Here is a 25,395-nt window from a genome sequence, read left to right as displayed (position 1 = left end):
TCAGAAAGCTTCTTTCTCTTTGTTATCGGAGGATATTTCCTTTGGCCCTATGGTCTTCAAAGGGATCCGAAATATCTGTTCTCAGATTCCACAGAAATAAGGCTAGCAAAGAGATCCACGAAATACACATGTATCTCTGTGAGATGAATTAACAGAACTCTAAGCAGTTTCTCAGAAAGCTTCTTTCCAGATTTCATCTGAGGATATTTCCTTTTTCACCATAGCCCTCCATGGGCTTCCAAATATCACTTTGCCAATTCCACAAGAACTGTCTTAGCGAAAGGCTTCTTGAGGGGAAAGCTGTAACTCTGTGAGATGATTTCACAGAACACAAAGAAGTTTGTCAGAAAGCTTCTTTCTCTTTGTTATCGGAGGATATTTCCTTTGGCCCTAAAGTCTCCAAAAGGATCCGAAATATCTGTTGTCAGATTCCACAGAAATAAGGCTAGCAAAGAGATCCACGAAATACACATGTAACTCTGTGAGATGAATTAACAGAACACTAAGCAGTTTCTCAGAAAGCTTCTTTCCAGATTTCATCTGAGGATATTTCCTTTTTCACCATAGCCCTCTATGGGCTTCCAAATATCACTTTGCCAATTCCACAAGAAGTGCCTTAGCGAAAGGCTTCTTGAGGGGAATGCTGTAACTCTGCGAGATGATTTCACAGAACACAAAGAAGTTTCTCAGAAAGCTTCTTTCTCTTTGTTATCGGAGGATATTTCCTTTGGCCCTATGGTCTTCAAAGGGATCCGAAATATCTGTTCTCAGATTCCACAGAAATAAGGCTAGAAAAGAGATCCGCGAAATACAGATGTAACTCTGTGAGATGAATTAACGGAACACTAAGCAGTTTCTCAGAAAGCTTCTTTCCAGATTTCATCTGAGGATATTTCCTTTTTCACCATAGCCCTCTATGGGCTACCAAATATCACTTTGCCAATTCCACAAGAATTGTGTTAGTGAAAGGCTTCTTGAGGGGAAAGCTGTAACTCTGTGAGATGATTTCACAGAACACAAAGAAGTTTCTCAGAAAGCTTCTTTCTCTTTGTTATCGGAGGATATTTCCTTTGGCCCTATGGTCTTCAAAGGGATCCGAAATATCTGTTCTCAGATTCCACATAAATAAGGCTAGCAAAGAGATCCACGAAATACAGATGTAACTCTGTGAGATGAATTAACAGAACACTAAGCAGTTTCTCAGAAAGCTTCTTTCCAGATTTCATCGGAGGATATTTCCTTTTTCACCATAGCCCTCTATGGGCTTCCAAATATCACTTTGCCAATTCCACAAGAACTGTCTTAGCGAAAGGCTTCTTGAGGGGAAAGCTGTAACTCTGTGAGATGATTTCACAGAACACAAAGAAGTTTCTCAGAAAGCTTCTTTCTCTTTGTTATCGGAGGATATTTCCTTTGGCCCTATAGTCTCCAAAGGGATCCGAAATATCTGTAGTCAGATTCCACAGAAATAAGGCTAGCAAAGAGATCCACGAAATACAGATGTAACTCTGTGAGATGAATTAACAGAACACTAAGCAGTTTCTCAGAAAGCTTCTTTCCAGATTTCATCTGAGGATATTTCCTTTTTCACCAAGGCCCTCTATGGGCTTCCAAATATCACTTTGCCAATTCCACAAGAACTGTCTTATCGAAAGGCTTTTTGAGGGGAAAGCTGGAACTCTGTGAGATGATTTCGCAGAACACAAAGAAGTTTCTCAGAAAGCTTCTTTCTCTTTGTTATCGGAGGATATTTCCTTTGGCCCTATGGTCTTCAAAGGGATGTGAAATATCTGTTCTCAGATTCCACACAAATAAGACTAGCAAAGACATCCACGAAATACAGATGTAACTCTGTGAGATGAATTAACAGAACACGAAGCAGTTTCTCAGAAAGCTTATTTCCAGATTTCATCTGAGGATATTTCCTTTTTCACCATAGCCCTCTATGTGCTTCCAAATATCACTTTGCCAATTCCACAAGAACTGTCTTAGCGAAAGGCTTCTTGAGGGGAAAGCTGTAACTCTGTGAGATTAATTCACAGAACACAAAGAAGTTTCTCAGAAAGCTTCTTTCTCTTTGTTATCGGAGGATATTTCCTTTGTCCCTATAGTCTCCAAAGGGATCCGAAATATCTGCTCTCAGATTCCACAGAAATAAGGCTAGCAAAGAGATCCACGAAATACAGATGTAACTCTGTGAGATGAATTAACAGAACACTAAGCAGTTTCTCAGAAGGCTTCTTTCCAGATTTCATCTGAGTATATTTCCTTTTTCACCATAGCCCTCTATGGGCTTCCAAATATCACTTTGCCAATTCCACAAGAACTGTCTTAGCGAAAGGCTTTTTGAGGGGAAAGCTGGAACTCTGTGAGATGATTTCGCAGAACACAAAGAAGTTTCTCAGAAAGCTTCTTTCTCTTTGTTATCGGAGGATATTTCCTTTGGCCCTATGGTCTTCAAAGGGATGTGAAATATCTGTTCTCCGATTCCACACAAATAAGGCTAGCAAAGACATCCACGAAATACAGATGTAACTCTGTGAGATGAATTAACAGAACACGAAGCAGTTTCTCAGAAAGCTTATTTCCAGATTTCATCTGAGGATATTTCCTTTTTCACCATAGCCCTCTATGGGCTTCCAAATATCACTTTGCGTATTCCACAATAACTGTCTTAGCGAAAGGCTTCTTGAGGGGAAAGCTGTAACTCTGTGAGATGATTTCACAGAACACAAAGAAGTTTCTCAGAAAGCTTCTTTCTCTTTATTATCGGAGGATATTTCCTTTGGCCCTACGGTCTTCAAAGGGATCCAAAATATCTGTTGTCAGATTCCACAGAAATAAGGCTAGCAAAGAGATCCACGAAATACAGATGTAACTCTGTGAGATGAATTAACAGAACACTAAGCAGTTTCTCAGAAAGCTTCTTTCCAGATTTCATCTGAGGATATTTCCTTTTTCACCATAGCCCTCTATGGGCTTCCAAATATCACTTTGCCAATTCCACCAGAACTGTCTTAGCGAAAGGCTTCTTGAGGGGAAAGCTGGAACTCTGTGAGATGATTTCACAGAACACAAAGAAGTTTCTCAGAAAGCTTCTTTCTCTTTGTTATCGGAGGATATTTCCTTTGGCCCTATAGTCTTCAAAGGGATCCGAAATATCTGTTCTCAGATTCCACAGAAATAAGGCTAGCAAAGAGATCCACGAAATACAGATGTAACTCTGTGAGATGAATTAACAGAACACTAAGCAGTTTCTCAGAAAGCTTCTTTCCAGATTTCATCTGAGGATATTTCCTTTTTCACCACAGCCCTCTATGGGCTTCCAAATATCACTTTGCCAATTCCACAAGAACTGTCTTAGCGAAAGGCTTCTTGAGGGGAAAGTTGTAACTCTGTGACATGATTTCACAGAACACAAAGAAGTTTCTCAGAAAACTTCTTTCTCTTTGTTATCGGGGGATATTTCCTTTGGCCCTACGGTCTTCAAAGGGATCCGAAATATCTGTTGTCAGATTCCACAGAAATAAGGCTAGCAAAGAGATCCACGAAATACAGATGTAACTCTGTGAGATGAATTAACAGAACACTAAGCAGTTTCTCAGAAAGCTTCTTTCCAGATTTCATCTGAGGATATTTCCTTTTTCACCATAGCCCTCTATGGGCTTCCAAATATCACTTTGCCAATTCCACAAGAACTGTCTTAGCGAAAGGCTTCTTGAGGAGAAAGCTGTAACTCTGTGAGATGATTTCACAGAACACAAAGAAGTTTCTCAGAAAGTTTCTTTCTCTTTGTTATCGGAGGATATTTCCTTTGGCCCTACAGTCTCCAAGGGGATCCGAAATATCTGTTCTCAGATTCCAAAGAAATAAGGTTAGCAAAGAAATCCACGAAATACAGATGTAACTCTGTAAGATGAATTAACAGAACACTAAGCAGCTTCTCAGAATGCTTTTTCCAGGTTTCATCTGTGGATATTTCCTTTTTCACCATAGCCCTCTATGGTCTTCCAAATATCACTTTGCCAATTCCACAAGAACTGTCTTAGCGAAAGGCTTCTTGAGGGGAATGCTGTAGCTCTGTGAGATGATTTCACAGAACACAAAGAAGTTTCTCAGAAATCTTCTTTCTCTTTGTTATCGGAGGATATTTCCTTTGACCCTACAGTCTTCAAAGGGATCCGAAATATCTGTAGTCAGATTCCACAGAAATAAGGCTAGCAAAGAGATCCACGAAATACAGATGTAACTCTGTGAGATGAATTAACAGAACACTAAGCAGTTTCTCAGAAAGCTTCTTTCCAGATTTCATCTGAGGATATTTCCTTTTTCACCACAGCCCTCTATGGGCTTCCAAATATCACTTTGCCAATTCCACAAGAAGTGCCTTAGAGAAAGGCTTCTTGAGGGGAATGCTGTAACTCTGCGAGATGATTTCACAGAACACAAAGAAGTTTCTCAGAAAGCTTCTTTCTCTTTGTTATCGGAGGATATTTCCTTTGGCCCTATGGTCTTCAAAGGGATCCGAAATATCTGTTCTCAGATTCCACAGAAATAAGGCTAGCAAAGAGCTCCACGAAATACAGATGTAACTCTGTGAGATGAATTAACAGAACACTAAGCAGTTTCTCAGAAAGCTTCTTTCCAGATTTCATCGGAGGATATTTCCTTTTTCACCATAGCCCTCTATGGGCTTCCAAATATCACTTTGCCAATTCCACAAGAACTGTCTTATCGAAAGGCTTTTTGAAGGGTAAGCTGTAACTCTGTGAGATGATTTCACAGAACACAAAGAAGTTTCTCAGAAAGCTTCTTTCTCTTTGTTATCAGAGGATATTTCCTTTGGCCCTATGGTCTTCAAAGGGATCCGAAATATCTGTTCTCAGATTCCATAGAAATAAGGCTAGCAAAGAGATCCACGAAATACAGATGTAACTCTGTGAGACGAATTAACAGAACACTAAGCAGTTTGTCAGAAAGCTTCTTTCTAGATTTCATCTGAGGATATTTCCTTTTTCACCATAGCCCTCTATGGGCATCCAAATATCACTTTGCCAATTCCACAAGAACTGTCTTAGCGAAAAGCTTGTTGAGGGGAAAGCTGTAACTCTGTGAGATGATTTCACAGAACACAAAGAAGTTTCTCAGAAAGCTTCTTTCTCTTTGTTATCGGAGGATATTTCCTTTGGCCCTATAGTCTCCAAAAGGATCCGAAATATCTTTTGTCAGATTCCACAGAAATAAGGCTAGCAAAGAGATCCACGAAATACAGATGTAACTCTGTGAGATGAATTAACAGAACACTAAGCAGTTTCTCAGAAAGCTTCTTTCCAGATTTCATCTGAGGATATTTCCTTTTTCACCATAGCCCTCTATGGGCTTCCAAATATCACTTTGCCAATTCCACAAGAACTGTCTTAGCGAAAGGCTTCTTGAGGGGTAAGCTGTAACTCTGTGAGATGATTTCGCAGAACACAAAGAAGTTTCTCAGAAAGCTTCTTTCTCTTTGTTATCGGAGGATATTTCCTTTGGCCCTATGGTCTTCAAAGGGATCTGAAATATCTGTTATCAGATTCCACACAAGTAAGGCTAGCAAAGACATCCACGAAATACAGATTTAACTCTGTGAGATGAATTAACCGAACACTAAGCAGTTTCTCAGAAAGCTTCTTTCCAGATTTCATCTGAGGATATTTCCTTTTTCACCGTAGCCCTCTATGGGCTTCCAAATATCACTTTGCCAATTCCACAAGAACTGTCTTAGCGAAAGGCTTCTTGAGGGGAAAGCTGGAACTCTGTGAGATGATTTCACAGAACACAAAGAAGTTTCTCAGAAAGCTTCTTTCTCTTTGTTATCGGAGGATATTTCCTTTGGCCCTATGGTCTTCAAAGGGATCTGAAATATCTGTTATCAGATTCCACACAAATAAGGCTAGCAAAGACATCCACGAAATACAGATGTAACTCTGTGAGATGAATTAACAGAACACTAAGCAGTTTCTCAGAAAGCTTCTTTCCAGATTTCATCTGAGGATATTTCCTTTTTCACCATAGCCCTCTATGGGCTTCCAAATATCACTTTGCCAATTCCACAATAACTGTCTTAGCGAAAGGCTTCTTGAGGGGAAAGCTGTAACTCTGTGAGATGATTTCACAGAACACAAAGAAGTTTCTCAGAAAGCTTCTTTCTCTTTGTTATCGGAGGATATTTCCTTTGGCCCTATAGTCTCCAAAGGGATCCGAAATATCTGTTCTCAGATTCCACAGAAATAAGGCTAGCAAAGAGATCCACGAAATACAGATGTAACTCTGTGAGATGAATTAACAGAACACTAAGCAGTTTCTCAGAAAGCTTCTTTCCAGATTTCATCTGAGGATATTTCCTTTTTCACCATGGCCCTCTATGGGCTTCCAAATATCACTTTGCCAATTCCACAAGAACTGTCTTATCGAAAGGCTTTTTGAGGGGAAAGCTGGAACTCTGTGAGATGATTTCGCAGAACACAAAGAAGTTTCTCAGAAAGCTTCTTTCTCTTTGTTATCGGAGGATATTTCCTTTGGCCCTATGGTCTTCAAAGGGATGTGAAATATCTGTTCTCAGATTCCACACAAATAAGACTAGCAAAGACATCCACGAAATACAGATGTAACTCTGTGAGATGAATTAACAGAACACGAAGCAGTTTCTCAGAAAGCTTATTTCCAGATTTCATCTGAGGATATTTCCTTTTTCACCATAGCCCTCTATGTGCTTCCAAATATCACTTTGCCAATTCCACAAGAACTGTCTTAGCGAAAGGCTTCTTGAGGGGAAAGCTGTAACTCTGTGAGATTAATTCACAGAACACAAAGAAGTTTCTCAGAAAGCTTCTTTCTCTTTGTTATCGGAGGATATTTCCTTTGTCCCTATAGTCTCCAAAGGGATCCGAAATATCTGCTCTCAGATTCCACAGAAATAAGGCTAGCAAAGAGATCCACGAAATACAGATGTAACTCTGTGAGATGAATTAACAGAACACTAAGCAGTTTCTCAGAAGGCTTCTTTCCAGATTTCATCTGAGTATATTTCCTTTTTCACCATAGCCCTCTATGGGCTTCCAAATATCACTTTGCCAATTCCACAAGAACTGTCTTAGCGAAAGGCTTTTTGAGGGGAAAGCTGGAACTCTGTGAGATGATTTCGCAGAACACAAAGAAGTTTCTCAGAAAGCTTCTTTCTCTTTGTTATCGGAGGATATTTCCGTTGGCCCTATGGTCTTCAAAGGGATGTGAAATATCTGTTCTCCGATTCCACACAAATAAGGCTAGCAAAGACATCCACGAAATACAGATGTAACTCTGTGAGATGAATTAACAGAACACGAAGCAGTTTCTCAGAAAGCTTATTTCCAGATTTCATCTGAGGATATTTCCTTTTTCACCATAGCCCTCTATGGGCTTCCAAATATCACTTTGCGTATTCCACAATAACTGTCTTAGCGAAAGGCTTCTTGAGGGGAAAGCTGTAACTCTGTGAGATGATTTCACAGAACACAAAGAAGTTTCTCAGAAAGCTTCTTTCTCTTTATTATCGGAGGATATTTCCTTTGGCCCTACGGTCTTCAAAGGGATCCAAAATATCTGTTGTCAGATTCCACAGAAATAAGGCTAGCAAAGAGATCCACGAAATACAGATGTAACTCTGTGAGATGAATTAACAGAACACTAAGCAGTTTCTCAGAAAGCTTCTTTCCAGATTTCATCTGAGGATATTTCCTTTTTCACCATAGCCCTCTAGGGGCTTCCAAATATCACTTTGCCAATTCCACCAGAACTGTCTTAGCGAAAGGCTTCTTGAGGGGAAAGCTGGAACTCTGTGAGATGATTTCACAGAACACAAAGAAGTTTCTCAGAAAGCTTCTTTCTCTTTGTTATCGGAGGATATTTCCTTTGGCCCTATAGTCTTCAAAGGGATCCGAAATATCTGTTCTCAGATTCCACAGAAATAAGGCTAGCAAAGAGATCCACGAAATACAGATGTAACTCTGTGAGATGAATTAACAGAACACTAAGCAGTTTCTCAGAAAGCTTCTTTCCAGATTTCATCTGAGGATATTTCCTTTTTCACCACAGCCCTCTATGGGCTTCCAAATATCACCTTGCCAATTCCACAAGAACTGTCTTAGCGAAAGGCTTCTTGAGGGGAAAGTTGTAACTCTGTGACATGATTTCACAGAACACAAAGAAGTTTCTCAGAAAACTTCTTTCTCTTTGTTATCGGGGGATATTTCCTTTGGCCCTACGGTCTTCAAAGGGATCCGAAATATCTGTTGTCAGATTCCACAGAAATAAGGCTAGCAAAGTGATCCACGAAATACAGATGTAACTCTGTGAGATGAATTAACAGAACACTAAGCAGTTTCTCAGAAAGCTTCTTTCCAGATTTCATCTGAGGATATTTCCTTTTTCACCATAGCCCTCTATGGGCTTCCAAATATCACTTTGCCAATTCCACAAGAACTGTCTTAGCGAAAGGCTTCTTGAGGAGAAAGCTGTAACTCTGTGAGATGATTTCACAGAACACAAAGAAGTTTCTCAGAAAGTTTCTTTCTCTTTGTTATCGGAGGATATTTCCTTTGGCCCTACAGTCTCCAAGGGGATCCGAAATATCTGTTCTCAGATTCCAAAGAAATAAGGTTAGCAAAGAAATCCACGAAATACAGATGTAACTCTGTAAGATGAATTAACAGAACACTAAGCAGCTTCTCAGAATGCTTTTTCCAGATTTCATCTGAGGATATTTCCTTTTTCACCATAGCCCTCTATGGTCTTCCAAATATCACTTTGCCAATTCCACAAGAACTGTCTTAGCGAAAGGCTTCTTGAGGGGAATGCTGTAGCTCTGTGAGATGATTTCACAGAACACAAAGAAGTTTCTCAGAAATCTTCTTTCTCTTTGTTATCGGAGGATATTTCCTTTGACCCTACAGTCTTCAAAGGGATCCGAAATATCTGTAGTCAGATTCCACAGAAATAAGGCTAGCAAAGAGATCCACGAAATACAGATGTAACTCTGTGAGATGAATTAACAGAACACTAAGCAGTTTCTCAGAAAGCTTCTTTCCAGATTTCATCTGAGGATATTTCCTTTTTCACCACAGCCCTCTATGGGCTTCCAAATATCACTTTGCCAATTCCACAAGAACTGTCTTAGCGAAAGGCTTCTTGAGGGGAAAGCTGTAACTCTGTGAGATGATTTCACAGAACACAAAGAAGTTTCTCAGAAAGCTTCTTTCTCTTTGTTATCGGAGGATATTTCCTTTGGCCCTATAGTCTCCAAAGGGATCCGAAATATCTGTTCTCAGATTCCACAGAAATAAGGCTAGCAAAGAGATCCACGAAATACAGATGTAACTCAGTGAGATGAATTAACAGAACACTAAGCAGTTTCTCAGAAAGCTTCTTTCCAGATTTCATCTGAGGATATTTCCTTTTTCACCATAGCCCTCTATGGGCTTCCAAATATCACTTTGCCAATTCCACAAGAACTGTCTTATCGAAAGGCTTCTTGAGGGGAAAGCTGGAACTCTGTGAGATGATTTCGCAGAACACAAAGAAGTTTCTCAGAAAGCTTCTTTCTCTTTGTTATCGGAGGATATTTCCTTTGGCCCTATGGTCTTCAAAGGGATGTGAAATATCTGTTCTCAGATTCCACACAAATAAGGCTAGCAAAGACATCCACGAAATACAGATGTAACTCTGTGAGATGAATTAACAGAACACGAAGCAGTTTCTCAGAAAGCTTATTTCCAGATTTCATCTGAGGATATTTCCTTTTTCACCATAGCCCTCTAGGGGCTTCCAAATATCACTTTGCGTATTCCACAAGAACTGTCTTATCGAAAGGCTTCTTGAGAGGAAAGCTGTAACTCTGTGAGATGATTTCACAGAACACAAAGAAGTTTCTCAGAAAGCTTCTTTCTCTTTGTTATCGGAGGATATTTCCTTTGGCCCTATAGTCTTCAAAGGGATCCGAAATATCTGTAGTCAGATTCCACAGAAATAAGGCTAGCAAAGAGATCCACGAAATACAGATGTAACTCTGTGAGATGAATTAACAGAACACTAAGCAGTTTCTCAGAAAGCTTCTTTCCAGATTTCATCTGAGGATATTTCCTTTTTCACCACAGCCCTCTATGGGCTTCCAAATATCACTTTGCCAATTCCACAAGAACTGTCTTAGCGAAAGGCTTCTTGAGGGGAAAGCTGTAACTCTGTGAGATGATTTCACAGAACAGAAAGAAGTTTCTCAGAAAGCTTCTTTCTCTTTGTTATCGGAGGATATTTACTTTGGCCCTATGGTCTTCAAAGGGATCCGAAATATCTGTTCTCAGATTCCACAGAAATAAGGCTAGCAAAGAGATCCACGAAATACACATGTAACTCTGTGAGATGAATTAACAGAACACTAAGCAGTTTCTCAGAATGCTTCTTTCCAGATTTCATCTGAGGATATTTCCTTTTTCACCATAGCCCTCTATGGGCTTCCAAATATCACTTTGCCAATTCCACAAGAACTGTCTTAGCGAAAGGCTTCTTGAGGGGAATGCTGTAGCTCTGTGAGATGATTTAACAGAACACAAAGAAGTTTCTCAGAAAGCTTCTTTCTCTTTGTTATCGGAGGATATTTCCTTTGGCCCTATGGTCTTCAAAGGGATCCGAAATATCTGTTCTCAGATTCCATAGAAATAAGGCTAGCAAAGAGATCCACGAAATACAGATGTAACTCTGTGAGGTGAATTAACAGAACACTAAGCAGTTTGTCAGAAAGCTTCTTTCCAGATTTCATCTGAGGATATTTCCTTTTTCACCATAGCCCTCTATGGGCTTCCAAATATCTCTTTGCCAATTCCACAAGAACTGTCTTAGCGAAAGGCTTCTTGAGGGGTAAGCTGTAACTCTGTGAGATGATTTCGCAGAACACAAAGAAGTTTCTCAGAAAGCTTCTTTCTCTTTGTTATCGGAGGATATTTCCATTGGCCTTATGGTCTTCAAGGAGATCTGAAATATCTGTTATCAGATTCCACACAAATAAGGCTAGCAAAGACATCCACGAAATACAGATGTAACTCTGTGAGATGAATTAACAGAACACTAAGCAGTTTCTCAGAAAGCTTCTTTCCAGATTTCATCTGAGGATATTTCCTTTTTCACCATAGCCCTCTATGGGCTTCCAAATATCACTTTGCCAATTCCACAAGAACTGTCTTAGCGAAAGGCTTCTTGAGGGGAAAGCTGTAACTCTGTGAGATGATTTCACAGAACACAAAGAAGTTTCTCAGAAAGCTTCTTTCTCTTTGTTATCGGAGGATATTTCCTTTGGCCCTATAGTCTCCAAAGGGATCCGAAATATCTGTTCTCAGATTCCACAGAAATAAGGCTAGCAAAAAGATCCACGAAATACAGATGTAACTCTGTGAGATGAATTAACAGAACACTAAGCAGTTTCTCAGAAAGCTTCTTTCCAGATTTCATCTGAGGATATTTCCTTTTTCACCATAGCCCTCTATGGGCTTCCAAATATCACTTTGCCAATTCCACAAGAACTGTCTTATCGAAAGGCTTCTTGAGGGGAAAGCTGGAACTCTGTGAGATGATTTCGCAGAACACAAAGAAGTTTCTCAGAAAGCTTCTTTCTCTTTGTTATCGGAGGATATTTCCTTTGGCCCTATGGTCTTCAAAGGGATGTGAAATATCTGTTCTCAGATTCCACACAAATAAGGCTAGCAAAGACATCCACGAAATACAGATGTAACTCTGTGAGATGAATTAACAGAACACGAAGCAGTTTCTCAGAAAGCTTATTTCCAGATTTCATCTGAGGATATTTCCTTTTTCACCATAGCCCTCTAGGGGCTTCCAAATATCACTTTGCGTATTCCACAAGAACTGTCTTATCGAAAGGCTTCTTGAGAGGAAAGCTGTAACTCTGTGAGATGATTTCACAGAACACAAAGAAGTTTCTCAGAAAGCTTCTTTCTCTTTGTTATCGGAGGATATTTCCTTTGGCCCTATAGTCTTCAAAGGGATCCGAAATATCTGTTGTCAGATTCCACAGAAATAAGGCTAGCAAAGAGATCCACGAAATACAGATGTAACTCTGTGAGATGAATTAACAGAACACTAAGCAGTTTCTCAGAAAGCTTCTTTCCAGATTTCATCTGAGGATATTTCCTTTTTCACCATAGCCCTCTATGGGCTTCCAAATATCACTTTGCCAATTCCACCAGAACTGTCTTAGCGAAAGGCTTCTTGAGGGGAAAGCTGGAACTCTGTGAGATGATTTCACAGAACACAAAGAAGTTTCTCAGAAAGCTTCTTTCTCTTTGTTATCGGAGGATATTTCCTTTGGCCCTATAGTCTCCAAAAGGATCCGAAATATCTGTTCTCAGATTCCACAGAAATAAGGCTAGCAAAGAGATCCACGAAATACAGATGTAACTCTGTGAGATGAATTAACAGAACATTAAGCAGTTTCTCAGAAAGCTTCTTTCCAGATTTCATCTGAGGATATTTCCTTTTTCACCATAGCCCTATATGGGCTTCCAAATATCACTTTGCCAATTCCACAAGAACTGTCTTAGCGAAAGGCTTCTTGAGGGGAAAGCTGTAACTCTGTGAGATGATTTCACAGAACACAAAGAAGTTTCTCAGAAAGCTTCTTTCTCTTTGTTATCGGTGGATATTTCCTTTGGCCCTACGGTCTTCAAAGATATCCGAAATATCTGTTCTCAGATTCCACAGAAATAAGGCTAGCAAAGAGATCCACGAAATACAGATGTAACTCTGTGAGATGAATTAACAGAACACTAAGCAGTTTCTCAGAAAGCTTCTTTCCAGATTTCATCTGAGGATATTTCCTTTTTCACCATAGCCCTCTATGGGCTTCCAAATACCACTTTGTCATTTCCTCCAGAACTGTCTTAGCGAAAGGCTTCTTGAGGGGAAAGCTGGAACTCTGCGAGATGATTTCACAGAACACAAAGAAGTTTCTCAGAAAGCTTCTTTCTCTTTGTTATCGGAGGATATTTCCTTTGGCCCTATGGTCTTCAAAGGGATCCGAAATATCTGTTCTCAGATTCCACAGAAATAAGGCTAGCAAAGAGATCCACGAAATACAGATGTAACTCTGTGAGATGAATTAACAGAAGAGTAAGCAGTTTCTCAGAAAGCTTCTTTCCAGATTTCATCTGAGGATATTTCCTTTTTCACCACTGCCCTCTATGGGCTTCCAAATATCACTTTGCCAATTCCACAAGAACTGTCTTAGCGAAAGGCTTCTTGAGGGGAAAGCTGTAACTCTGTGACATGATTTCACAGAACACAAAGAAGTTTCTCAGAAAGCTTCTTTCTCTTTGTTATCGGAGGATATTTACTTTGGCCCTATGGTCTTCAAAGGGATCCGAAATATCTGTTCTCAGATTCCACAGAAATAAGGCTAGCAAAGAGATCCACGAAATACAGATGTAACTCTGTGAGATGAATTAACAGAACACTAAGCAGTTTCTCAGAAAGCTTCTTTCCAGATTTCATCTGAGGATATTTCCTTTTTCACCATAGCCCTATATGAGCTTCCAAATATCACTTTGCCAATTCCACAAGAACTGTCTTAGCGAAAGGCTTCTTGAGGGGAAAGCTGTAACTCTGTGAGATGATTTCACAGAACACAAAGAAGTTTCTCAGAAAGTTTCTTTCTCTTTGTTATCGGAGGATATTTCCTTTGGCCCTACAGTCTCCAAGGGGATCCGAAATATCTGTTCTCAGATTCCAAAGAGATAAGGCTAGCAAAGAAATCCACGAAATACAGATGTAACTCTGTAAGATGAATTAACAGAACACTAAGCAGCTTCTCAGAATGCTTATTTCCAGATTTCATCTGAGGATATTTCCTTTTTCACCATAGCCCTCTATGGTCTTCCAAATATCACTTTGCCAATTCCACAAGAACTGTCTTAGCGAAAGGCTTCTTGAGGGGAATGCTGTAGCTCTGTGAGATGATTTCACAGAACACAAAGAAGTTTCTCAAAAATCTTCTTTCTCTTTGTTATCGGAGGATATTTCCTTTGGCCCTACGGTCTTCAAAGGGATCCGAAATATCTGTTGTCAGATTCCACAGAAATAAGGCTAGCAAAGAGATCCACGAAATACAGATGTAACTTTGTGAGATGAATTAACAGAACACTAAGCAGTTTCTCAGAAAGCTTCTTTCCAGATTTCGTCTGAGGATATTTCCTTTTTCACCATAGCCCTCTATGGGCTTCCAAATATCACTTTGCCAATTCCACAAGAACTGTCTTAGCGAAAGGCTTCTTGAGGGGAAAGCTGTAACTCTATGAGATGATTTCAAAGAACACAAAGAAGTTTCTCAGAAAGCTTCTTTCTCTTTGTTATCGGAGGATATTTCCTTTGGCCCTATAGTCTTCAAACGGATCCGAAATATCTGTTCTCAGATTCCACAGAAGTAAGGCTAGCAAAGAGATCCACGAAATACAGATGTAACTCTGTGAGATGAATTAACAGAACGCTAAGCAGTTTCTCAGAAAGCTTCTTTCCAGATTTCATCTGAGGATATTTCCTTTTTCACCACAGCCCTCTATGGGCTTCCAAATATCACTTTGCCAATTCCACAAGAACTGTCTTAGCGAAAGGCTTCTTGAGGGGAAAGCTGTAACTCTGTGAGATGATTTCACACAACACAAAGAAGTTTCTCAGAAAGCTTCTTTCCCTTTGTTATCGGAGGATATTTACTTTGGCCCTATGGTCTTCAAAGGGATCCGAAATATCTGTTGTCAGATTCCACAGAAATAAGGCTAGCAAAGAGATCCACGAAATACAGATGTAACTCTGTGAGATGAATTAACAGAACACTAAGCAGTTTCTCAGAAAGCTTCTTTCCAGATTTCATCTGAGGATATTTCCTTTTTCACCATAGCCCTATATGAGCTTCCAAATATTACTTTGCCAATTCCACAAGAACTGTGTTAGCGAAAGGCTTCTTGAGGGGAAAGCTGTAACTCTGTGAGATAATTTCACAGAACACAAAGAAGTTTCTCAGAAAGTTTCTTTCTCTTTGTTATCGGAGGATATTTCCTTTGGCCCTACAGTCTCCAAGGGGATCCGAAATATCTGTTCTCAGATTCCAAAGAAATAAGGCTGGCAACGAAATCCACGAAATACAGATCTAACTCTGTAAGATGAATTAACAGAACACTAAGCAGCTTCTCAGAATGCTTCTTTCCAGATTTCATCTGAGGATATTTCCTTTTTCACCATAGCCCTCTATGGGCTTCCAAATATCACTTTGCCAATTCCACAAGAACTGTCTTAGCGAAAGGCTTCTTGAGGGGAAAGCTGTAGCTCTGTGAGATGATTTCACAGAACACAAAGAAGTTTCTCAGAAATCTTCGTTGTCTTTGTTATCGGAGGATATTTCCTTTGGCCCTACGGTCTTCAAAGGGATCCGAAATATCTGTTGTCAGATTCCACAGAAATAAGGCTAGCAAAGAGATCCATGAAATACAGATGTAACTTTGTGAGATGAATTAACAGAACACTAAGCAGTTTCTCAGAAAGCTTCTTTCCAGATTTCGTCTGAGGATAATTCCTTTTTCACCATAGCCCTCTATGGGCTTCCAAATATCACTTTGCCAATTCCACAAGAACTGTCTTAGTGAAAGGCTTCTTGAGGGGAAAGCTGTAACTCTATGAGATGATTTCAAAGAACACAAAGAAGTTTCTCATAAAGCTTCTTTCTCTTTGTTATCGGAGGATATTTCCTTTGGCCCTATAGTCTTCAAAGGGATCCGAAATATCTGTTCTCAGATTCCACAGAAATAAGGCTAGCAAAGAGATCCACGAAACACAGATGTAACTCTGTGAGATGAATTAACAGAACACTAAGCAGTTTCTCAGAAAGCTTCTTTCCAGATTTCATCTAAGGATATTTCCTTTTTCACCACAGCCCTCTATGTGCTTCCAAATATCACTTTCCAATTCCACAAGAACTGTCTTAGCGAAAGGCTTCTTGAGGGGAAAGCTGTAACTCTGTGAGATGATTTCACAGAACACAAAGAAGTTTCTCACAAAACTTCTTTCTCTTTGTTATCGGAGGATATTTACTTTGGACCTATGGTCTTCAAAGGGATCCGAAATATCTGTTCTCAGATTCCACAGAAATAAGGCTAGCAAAGAGATCCACGAAATACAGATGTAACTCTGTGAGATGAATTAACAGAACACTAAGCAGTTTCTCAGAAAGCTTCTTTCCAGATTTCATCTGAGGATATTTCCTTTTTCACCATAGCCCTATATGAGCTTCCAAATATCACTTTGCCAATTCCACAAGAACTGTCTTAGCGAAAGGCTTCTTGAGGGGAAAGCTGTAACTCTGTGAGATGATTTCACAGAACACAAAGAAGTTTCTCAGAAAGTTTCTTTCTCTTTGTTATCGGAGGATATTTCCTTTGGCCCTACAGTCTCCAAGGGGATCCGAAATATCTGTTCTCAGATTCCAAAGAAATAAGGCTAGCAAAGAAATCCACGAAATACAGATGTAACTCTGTAAGATGAATTAACAGAACACTAAGCAGCTTCTCAGAATGCTTCTTTCCAGATTTCATCTGAGGATATTTCCATTTTCACCATAGCCCTCTATGGGCTTCCAAATATCACTTTGCCAATTCCACAAGAACTGTCTTAGCGAAAGGCTCCTTGAGGGGAATGCTGTAGCTCTGTGAGATGATTTAACAGAACACAAAGAAGTTTCTCAGAAATCTTCTTTCTCTTTGTTATCGGAGGATATTTCCTTTGGCCCTACGGTCTTCAAAGGGATCCGAAATATCTGTTGTCAGATTCCACAGAAATAAGGCTAGCAAAGAGATCCATGAAATACAGATGTAACTTTGTGAGATGAATTAACAGAACACTAAGCAGTTTGTCAGAAAGCTTCTTTCCAGATTTCATCTGAGGATATTTCCTTTTTCACCATAGCCCTCTATGGGCTTCCAAATATCACTTTGCCAATTCCACAAGAACTGTCTTAGCGAAAGGCTTCTTGAGGGGAAAGTTGTAACTCTGTGAGATGATTTCACAGAACACAAAGAAGTTTCTCAGAAAGCTTCTTTCTCTTTGTTATCGGAGGATATTTCCTTTGGCCCTATAGTCTCCAAAGGGATCCGAAATATCTGTTCTCAGATTCCACAGAAATAAGGCTAGCAAAGATATCCACGACATACAGATGTAACTCTGTGAGATGAATTAACAGAACACTAAGCAGTTTCTCAGAAAGCTTCTTTCCAGATTTCATCTGAGGATATTTCCTTTTTCACCATAGCCCTCTATGGGCTTCCAAATATCACTTTGCCAATTCCACAAGAACTGTCTTAGCGAAAGGCTTCTTGAGGGGAAAGCTGTAACTCTGTGAGATGATTTCACAGAACACAAAGAAGTTTCTCAGAAAGTTTCTTTCTCTTTGTTATCGGAGGATATTTCCTTTGGCCCTACAGTCTCCAAGGGGATCCGAAATATCTGTTCTTAGATTCCAAAGAAATAAGGCTAGCAAAGAAATCCAGGAAATACAGATGTAACTCTGTAAGATGAATTAACAGAACACTAAGCAGCTTCTCAGAATGCTTCTTTCCAGATTTCATCTGAGGATATTTCCTTTTTCACCATAGCCCTCTATGGGCTTCCAAATATCACTTTGCCAATTCCACAAGAACTGTCTTAGCGAAAGGATTCTTGAGGGGAATGCTGTAGCTCTGTGAGATGATTTCACAGAACACAAAGAAGTTTCTCAGAAATCTTCTTTCTCTTTGTTATCGGAGGATATTTCCTTTGGCCCTACGGTCTTCAAAGGGATCCGAAATATCTGTTCTCAGATTCCACAGAAATAAGGCTAGCAAAGAGATCCGCGAAATACAGATGTAACTCTGTGAGATAAATTAAGGGAACACTAAGCAGTTTCTCAGAAAGCTTCTTTCCAGATTTCATCTGAGGATATTTCCTTTTTCACCATAGCCCTCTATGGGCTTCCAAATATCACTTTGCCAATTCCACAAGAATTGTGTTAGTGAAAGGCTTCTTGAAGGGAAAGCTGTAACTCTGTGAGATGATTTCACAGAACACAAAGAAGTTTCTCAGAAAGCTTCTTTCTCTTTGTTATCGGAGGATATTTCCTTTGGCCCTATGGTCTTCAAAGGGATCCGAAATATCTGTTCTCAGATTCCACATAAATAAGGCTAGCAAAGAGATCCACGAAATACAGATGTAACTCTGTGAGATGAATTAACAGAACACTAAGCAGTTTCTAAGAAAGCTTCTTTCCAGATTTCATCTGAGGATATTTCCTTTTTCACCATAGCCCTCTATGGGCTTCCAAATATCACTTTGCCAATTCCACAAGAACTGTCTTAGCGAAAGGCTTTTTGAGGGGTAAGCTGTAACTCTGTGAGATGATTTCACAGAACACAAAGAAGTTTCTCAGAAAGCTTCTTTCTCTTTGTTATCAGAGGATATTTCCTTTGGCCCTATGGTCTTCAAAGGGATCCGAAATATCTGTTCTCAGATTCCATAGAAATAAGGCTATCAAAGAGATCCACGAAATACAGATGTAACTCTGTGAGACGAATTAACAGAACACTAAGCAGTTTGTCAGAAAGCTTCTTTCCAGATTTCATCTGAGGATATTTCCTTTTTCACCATAGCCCTCTATGGGCTTCCAAATATCACTTTGCCAATTCCACAAGAACTGTCTTATCGAAAGGCTTCTTGAGGGCAAAGCTGTAACTCTGTGAGATGATTTCACAGAACACAAAGAAGTTTCTCAGAAACCTTCTTTCTCTTTTTTATCGGAGGATATTTCCTTTGGCCCTATAGTCTCCAAAAGGATCCGAAATATCTGTTGTCAGATTCCACAGAAATAAGGCTAGCAAAGAGATCCACGAAATACAGACGTAACTCTGTGAGATGAATTAACAGAACACTAAGCAGTTTCTCAGAAAGCTTCTTTCCAGATTTCATCTGAGGATATTTCCTTTTTCACCATAGCCCTCTATGGGCTTCCAAATATCACTTTGCCAATTCCACAAGAACTGTCTTAGCGAAAGGCTTCTTGAGGGGTAAGCTGTAACTCTGTGAGATGATTTCGCAGAACACAAAGAAGTTTCTCAGAAAGCTTCTTTCTCTTTGTTATCGGAGGATATTTCCTTTGGCCCTATGGTCTTCAAAGGGATCTGAAATATCTGTTATCAGATTCCACACAAATAAGGCTTGCAAAGACATCCACGAAATACAGATGTAACTCTGTGAGATGAATTAACAGAACACTAAGCAGTTTCTCAGAAAGCTTCTTTCCAGATTTCATCTGAGGATATTTCCTTTTTCACCATAGCCCTCTATTGGCTTCCAAATATCACTTTGCCAATTCCACAAGAACTGTCTTAGCGAAAGGCTTCTTGAGGGGAAAGCTGTAACTCTGTGAGATGATTTCACAGAACACAAAGAAGTTTCTCACAAAGCTTCTTTCTCTCTGTTATCGGAGGATATTTCCTTTGGCCCTATAGTCTCCAAAGGGATCCGAAATATCTGTTCTCAGATTCCACAGAAATAAGGCTAGCAAAGAGATCCACGAAATACAGATGTAACTCTGTGAGATGAATTAACAGAACACTAAGCAGTTTCTCAGAAAGCTTCTTTCCAGATTTCATCTGAGGATATTTCCTTTTTCACCATAGCCCTCTATGGGCTTCCAAATATCACTTTGCCAATTCCACAAGAACTGTCTTATCGAAAGGCTTTTTGAGGGGAAAGCTGGACCTCTGTGAGATGATTTCGCAGAACACAAAGAAGTTTCTCAGAAAGCTTCTTTCTCGTTGTTGTCGGAGGATATTTCCTTTGGCCCTATGGTCTTCAAAGGGATGTGAAATATCTGTTCTCAGATTCCACACAAATAAGGCTAGCAAAGACATCCATGAAATACAGATGTAACTCTGTGAGATGAATTAACAGAACACGAAGCAGTTTCTCAGAAAGCTTCTTTCCAGATTTCATCTGAGGATATTTCCTTTTTCACCATAGCCCTCTATGGGCTTCCAAATATCACTTTGCGTATTCCACAAGAACTGTCTTACCGAAAGGCTTCTTGAGGGGAAAGCTGGAACTCTGTGAGATGATTTCACAGAACACAAAGAAGTTTCTCAGAAAGCTTCTTTCTCTTTGTTATCGGAGGATATTTCCTTTGGCCCTATAGTCTCCAAAAGGATCCGAAATATCTGTTCTCAGATTCCACAGAAATAAGGCTAGCAAAGAGATCCACGAAATACAGATGTAACTCTGTGAGATGAATTAACAGAACATTAAGCAGTTTCTCAGAAAGCTTATTTCCAGATTTCATCTGAGGATATTTCCTTTTTCACCATAGCCCTCTATGGGCTTTCAAATATCACTTTGCCAATTCCCTAAGAACTGTCTTAGCGAAAGGCTTCTTGAGGGGAAAGCTGTAACTCTGTGAGATGATTTCAAAGAACACAAAGAAGTTTCTCAGAAAGCTTCTTTCTCTTTGTTATCGGAGGATATTTCCTTTGGCCCTACGGTCTTCAAAGGGATCCGAAATATCTGTTGTCAGATTCCACAGAAATAAGGCTAGCAAAGAGATCCACGAAATACAGATGTAACACTGTGAGATGAATTAACAGAACACTAAGCAGTTTCTCAGAAACCTTCTTTCCAGATTTCATCTGATTATATTTAATTTTTCACCATAGCCCTCTATGGGCTTCCAAATACCACTTTGTCATTTCCACCAGAACTGTCCTAGCGAAAGGCTTCTTGAGGGGAAAGCTGGAACTCTGTGAGATGATTTCACAGAACACAAAGAAGTTTCTCAGAAAGCTTCTTTCTCTTTGTTATCGGAGGATATTTCCTTTGGCCCTATAGTCTTCAAAGGGATCCGAAATATCTGTTCTCAGATTCCACAGAAATAAGGCTAGCAAAGAGATCCACGAAATACAGATGTAACTCTGTGAGATGAATTAACAGAACACTAAGCAGTTTCTCAGAAAGCTTCTTTCCAGATTTTATCTGAGGATATTTCCTTTTTCACCACAGCCCTCTATGGGCTTCCAAATATCACTTTGCCAATTCCACAAGAACTGTCTTAGCGAAAGGCTTCTTGAGGGGAAAGCTGTAACTCTGTGACATGATTTCACAGAACACAAAGAAGTTTCTCAGAAATCTTCTTTCTCTTTGTTATCGGAGGATATTTCCTTTGGCCCTACGGTCTTCAAAGGGATCCGAAATATCTGTTCTCAGATTCCACAGAAATAAGGCTAGAAAAGAGATCCACGAAATACAGATGTAACTCTGTGAGATGAATTAACAGAACACCAAGCAGTTTCTCAGAAAGCTTCTTTCCAGATTTCATCTGAGGATATTTCCTTTTTCACCATAGCCCTCTAGGGGCTTCCAAATATCACTTTGCCAATTCCACAAGAACTGTCTTAGCGAAAGGCTTCTTGAGGAGAAAGCTGTAACTCTGTGAGATGATTTCACAGAACACAAAGAAGTTTCTCAGAATGCTGCTTTCTCTTTGTTATCGGAGGATATTTCCTTTGGCCCTACGGTCTTCAAAGGGATCCGAAATATCTGTTGTCAGATTCCACAGAAATAAGGCTAGCAAAGAGATCCACGAAATACAGATGTAACTTTGTGAGATGAATTAACAGAACACTAAGCAGTTTGTCAGAAAGCTTCTTTCCAGATTTCATCTGAGGATATTTCCTTTTTCACCATAGCCCTCTATGGGCTTCCAAATATCACTTTGCCAATTCCACAAGAACTGTCTTAGCGAAAGGCTTCTTGAGGGGAAAGCTGTAGCTCTATGAGATGATTTCAAAGAAGACAAAGAAGTTTCTCAGAAAGCTTCTTTCTCTTTGTTATCGGAGGATATTTCCTTTGGCCCTATAGTCTTCAAAGGGATCCGAAATATCTGTTCTCAGATTCCACAGAAATAAGGCTAGCAAAGAGATCCACGAAATACAGATGTAACTCTGTGAGAGGAATTAACAGAACACTAAGCAGTTTCTCAGAAAGCTTCTTTCCAGATTTCATCTGAGGATATTTCCTTTTTCACCACAGCCCTCTATGGGCTTCCAAATATCACTTTGCCAATTCCACAAGAACTGTCTTAGCGAAAGGCTTCTTGAGGGGAAAGCTGTAACTCTGTGAGATGATTTCACAGAACACAAAGAAGTTTCTCAGAAAGTTTCTTTCTCTTTGTTATCGGAGGATATTTCTTTTGGCCCTACAGTCTCCAAGGGGATCCGAAATATCTGTTCTCAGATTCCAAAGAAATAAGGCTAGCAAAGAAATCCACGAAATACAGATGTAAGTCTGTAAGATGAATTAACAAAACACTAAGCATCTTCTCAGAATGCTTCTTTCCAGATTTCATCTGAGGATATTTCCTTTTTAACCATAGCCCTCTATGGGCTTCCAAATATCACTTTGCCAATTCCACAAGAACTGTCTTAGCGAAAGGCTTCTTGAGGGGAATGCTGTAGCTCTGTGAGATGATTTCACAGAACACAAAGAAGTTTCTCAGAAATCTTCTTTCTCTTTGTTATCGGAGGATATTTCCTTTGGCCCTACGGTCTTCAAAGGGATCCGAAATATCTGTTGTCAGATTCCACAGAAATAAGGCTAGCAAAGAGATCCACGAAATACAGAAGTAACTCTGTGAGATGAATTAACAGAACACTAAGCAGTTTCTCAGAAAGCTTCTTTCCAGATTTCATCTGAGGATATTTCCTTTTTCACCATAGCCCTCTATGGGCTTCCAAATATCACTTTGCCAATTCCACCAGAACTGTCTTAGCGAAAGGCTTCTTGAGGGGAAAGCTGGAACTCTGTGAGATGATTTCACAGAACACAAAGAAGTTTCTCAGAAAGCTTCTTTCTCTTTGTTATCGGAGGATATTTCCTTTGGCCCTATAGTCTCCAAAAGGATCCGAAATATCTGTTCTCAGATTCCACAGAAATAAGGCTAGCAAAGAGATCCACGAAATACAGATGTAACTCTGTGAGATGAATTAACAGAACACTAAGCAGTTTCTCAGAAAGCTTCTTTCCAGATTTCATCTGAGGATATTTCCTTTTTCACCATAGCCCTCTATGGGCTTCCAAATATCACTTTGCCAATTCCACAAGAACTGTCTTAGCGAAAGGCTTCTTGAGGGGTAAGCTGTAACTCTGTGAGATCATTTCGCAGAACACAAAGAAGTTTCTCAGAAAGCTTCTTTCTCTTTGTTATCGGAGGATATTTCCTTTGGCCCTATGGTCTTCAAAGGGATCTGAAATATCTGTTATCAGATTCCACACAAATAAGGCTTGCAAAGACATCCACGAAATACAGATGTAACTCTGTGAGATGAATTAACAGAACACTAAGCAGTTTCTCAGAAAGCTTCTTTCCAGATTTCATCTGAGGATATTTCCTTTTTCACCATAGCCCTCTATGGGCTTCCAAATATCACTTTGCCAATTCCACAAGAACTGTCTTAGCGAAAGGCTTCTTGAGGGGAAAGCTGTAACTCTGTGAGATGATTTCACAGAACACAAAGAAGTTTCTCAGAAAGCTTCTTTCTCTCTGTTATCGGAAGATATTTCCTTTGGCCCTATAGTCTCCAAAGGGATCCGAAATATCTGTTCTCAGATTCCACAGAAATAAGGCTAGCAAAGAGATCCACGAAATACAGATGTAACTCTGTGAGATGAATTAACAGAACACTAAGCAGTTTCTCAGAAAGCTTCTTTCCAGATTTCATCTGAGGATATTTCCTTTTTCACCATAGCCCTCTATGGGCTTCCAAATATCACTTTGCCAATTCCACAAGAACTGTCTTATCGAAAGGCTTTTTGAGGGGAAAGCTGGAACTCTGTGAGATGATTTCGCAGAACACAAAGAAGTTTCTCAGAAAGCTTCTTTCTCGTTGTTATCGGAGGATATTTCCTTTGGCCCTATGGTCTTCAAAGGGATGTGAAATATCTGTTCTCAGATTCCACACAAATAAGGCTAGCAAAGACATCCACGAAATACAGATGTAACTCTGTGAGATGAATTAACAAAACACGAAGCAGTTTCTCAGAAAGCTTCTTTCCAGATTTCATCTGAGGATATTTCCTTTTTCACCATAGCCCTCTATGGGCTTCCAATTATCACTTTGCGTATTCCACAAGAACTGTCTTAGTGAAAGGCTTCTTGAGGGGAAAGCTGTAACTCTGTGAGATGATTTCACAGAACACAAAGAAGTTTCTCAGAAAGCTTCTTTCTCTTTGTTTTCGGAGGATATTTCCTTTGGCCCTACGGTCTTCAAAGGGATCCGAAATATCTGTTGTCAGATTCCACAGAAATAAGGCTAGCAAAGAGATCCACGAAATACAGAAGTAACTCTGTGAGATGAATTAACAGAACACTAAGCAGTTTCTCAGAAAGCTTCTTTCCAGATTTCATCTGAGGATATTTCCTTTTTCACCATAGCCCTCTATGGGCTTCCAAATATCACTTTGCCAATTCCACCAGAACTGTCTTAGCGAAAGGCTTCTTGAGGGGAAAGCTGGAACTCTGTGAGATGATTTCACAGAACACAAAGAAGTTTCTCAGAAAGCTTCTTTCTCTTTGTTATCGGAGGATATTTCCTTTGGCCCTATAGTCTCCAAAAGGATCCGAAATATCTGTTCTCAGATTCCACAGAAATAAGGCTAGCAAAGAGATCCACGAAATACAGATGTAACTCTGTGAGATGAATTAACAGAACATTAAGCAGTTTCTCAAAAAGCTTCTTTCCAGATTTCATCTGAGGATATTTCCTTTTTCACCATAGCCCTCTATGGGCTTCCAAATATCACTTTGCCAATTCCACAAGAACTGTCTTAGCGAAAGGCTTCTTGAGGGGAAAGCTGTAACTCTGTGAGATGATTTCACAGAACACAAAGAAGTTTCTCAGAAAGCTTCTTTCTCTTTGTTATCGGAGGATATTTCCTTTGGCCCTATAGTCTTCAAAGGGATCCGAAATATCTGTTCTCAGATTCCACAGAAATAAGGCTAGCAAAGAGATCCACGAAATACAGATGTAACTCTGTGAGATGAATTAACAGAACACTAAGCAGTTTCTCAGAAAGCTTCTTTCCAGATTTCATCTGAGGATATTTCCTTTTTCACCACAGCCCTCTATGGGCTTCCAAATATCACTTTGCCAATTCCACAAGAACTGTCTTAGCGATAGGCTTCTTGAGGGGAAAGCTGTAACTCTGTGACATGATTTCACAGAACACAAAGAAGTTTCTCAGAAAGCTTCTTTC

Source organism: Macaca mulatta, chromosome X, assembly GCF_049350105.2.
Source record: "Macaca mulatta isolate MMU2019108-1 chromosome X, T2T-MMU8v2.0, whole genome shotgun sequence".
NCBI lineage: Eukaryota > Metazoa > Chordata > Mammalia > Primates > Cercopithecidae > Macaca > Macaca mulatta.
Note: the sequence above shows the minus strand (reverse complement) of the source record.